The sequence below is a fragment of the Aureococcus anophagefferens genome, assembly GCF_000186865.1.
Source record: "Aureococcus anophagefferens unplaced genomic scaffold AURANscaffold_745, whole genome shotgun sequence".
In the NCBI taxonomy this organism is placed as follows: Eukaryota; class Pelagophyceae; order Pelagomonadales; family Pelagomonadaceae; genus Aureococcus; species Aureococcus anophagefferens.
The window spans coordinates 1,933-4,283 of NW_008706056.1; the positions used below are offsets into that span (position 1 = coordinate 1,933).

At 51.7% G+C, this 2,351-nt stretch overlaps 1 protein-coding gene across 1 annotated transcript in view; it reads left to right on the forward strand.

Moving 5' to 3' along the window:
* AURANDRAFT_68985 (hypothetical protein) overlaps positions 1 to 2,351 on the forward strand; it is a gene marked incomplete at both ends in the record, with an annotated part of 3,788 nt that overhangs the window by 912 nt on the left and 525 nt on the right. The window lies entirely within an intron of this gene.

Here is a 2,351-nt window from a genome sequence, read left to right on the forward strand (position 1 = left end):
TATTAGCATCGCCCCTAATCGCCATAGCCCCCTATATTCCCAGCCCCCAGTAGCCCCGAGTAGCCCCAACATAGGTTCAACATCAGCCTAAATCGGCACGGTGAAGCACACATCAACATCGACCCAAAAAAAACACAATGACGCTAAGTATCTTATTTAGATGAAGTCAAGGTGAAGGCAAGTTGAAGGTGATATCATATGGTATCCGCCCCGTATCCCCCGCCGATTTACCCCCGCACGGGGGTTAAACAAGGCGGGGGATGCGGGGCGCATGAGGAGAACAAATCTATGCATGATCCGACACTAACGATGGTTGAACGATATCTGACGCTGCGTTTGGCATGTTCCGGGCCACGGGAGGAGAAATTGAGAGCACTTCGCGGTAGGACGTCGGGGTCGGCGGTCCTAAAAAATTACTCCATGTCGTGCGAGGCGAAGCAGGGGCCGAAGACGCTCGTACGGGCGCTCCCGCGGCGCTGAGGGGACGGAGATGAGGGATCTTAGTTTCTGCGGATTCCCCCAGGGCATGGACTGAAGTTTCGGGACGTCCGACCCCGAGTTCCTACTGCGAAGTACTCTCATAATCTCCCCTCGAGACTCGCAACATACCAAACTCAGAGTCAAAAATCGTTCGAACATCGTACTGCAAGCGTTTGTGGTCCACAACTCGCTTAGGATACCTAGGATATGCGTCTCATTTTTGAAAGAGACAAAACCCATCTGCTAGCGATAACCCGGATCTTATTATACTAGAGTATCGAAATCTACGCTAGTCGCATACTACCCCGAGAAGCGTCTATAAGGAGCAGGTCCTTGTATGCCGCTCGCGCGAGCGAACCTGCCATCTCGAGTCCAAAATCAGCACCCTCGCGAGCCACTACAGCCCCCGACTCGGAGACGGCCACCTAGCGACCCCAGGACGTCCGCTGAGCTCAGCGGAACCGAACGCACATATATACACCCCCACCAGGAATTAATCTCAGAGACTCAGGGGGGTCGACCGTGAACGGACCCCAATTGGCGTAAAAGCAGTTTCCGCCCTCTTGTCGACCTGCGGCGCGCTCGGGACAGGCGCGCCAGACCTCCCGCCCGTACAGACAACGCTAGCGTACATATCGAACACAGGCCCCGCCCTGTGCTGGCGACACCCTCTAGTGGAGCTGCAGCGATTGAAGCGGCTTGAGTGCAAGTACGAGAATTGAGGCCCACTTATTTGTCGAGGCGGTCGCCAGGATCAAGGCGGTCGCCAGGATCATCGGTGCAAGTAGATCGGTGCAGAGGAGGCCGGTAAGACAATGGAAACATGGTGCACTGCAACGTTGTCAATGATTGTCCCCCTCCAGAAGGGATCGAGCAAACTGAGGGAAAGAAGCTAGACCACGCCCAGCTCCAAGCAACTCAGAGTGTTCCTTCAGATTGTCTTCTATACTCTTGCTCCCCAAGACTCGAGCGATGCTCGGAAGAATCGACCAACCTTCATCCACTCGATTTGGAGAGAGCAGCAAGCTGATTCCCAGACCGTGAGTTTCAACAACAGCTCCCCAATGGAACTGGTCGCCGTACAGAGGCAATACAATCAATGGTACACTAGCAAGAACGCTTGCATGAAAAGAACCGGAATCACCTTGAGTGATGAAGACAGAAGCGAACGGGAGATAGGCATACTTGTGATGCCGATCTTTTGAAGACACGAAACGAATGGAATCGTATCCTTGCCGACACCAGTATTCTTGGTCGGTAACTTCGACTAAGGAGATGTACTCTGACTGGGCAAGGGCCTGCAACACAGCGGGCAGATGACTGTTTTCGTGGCAGATTGAGTTGAGCGATACGAATACAATGGGCGCTTTGACATTTTCCAACCAAGTTTTCATCTCACCATCCAGGGCGGGGGGCGATTCAAACAGGGGTCCAATGTACTGTGCATCGCGTGTTGGGCAAGTCAGGTAACCATTTCCGAGAACGAATTGAGGTCTTGTGCAGTAAACAACAGTTTCCGTAAGGAAATGACTGGGAACTCCAAACATACTGTCCAATGTTTTCCTTGGTGTGAAGAAAAGCATAACACGCAATGCAAATAGTGCCAAAAGTAAGTATATTTTTACAGCAAAGAAATCTACCGTACATAGGGAACCAAGTCTAAATAGTTGGCAAGAGCTTTGGCATGCATCGATGATGAATTGTGGTCGGAATTTGACCCCTTCGTGGAAGAGAACAATACGTGGTATGGTTTTACATTTTGCAGCAAGCGCCTCGCCCTTGAATATTGAGTCAGACACGCTCGCTGATATTTTGTCCATGATAACTAGCGTTGGCGGCGATTCTTTGAACTCTTGCGTCAGTGCATGTCT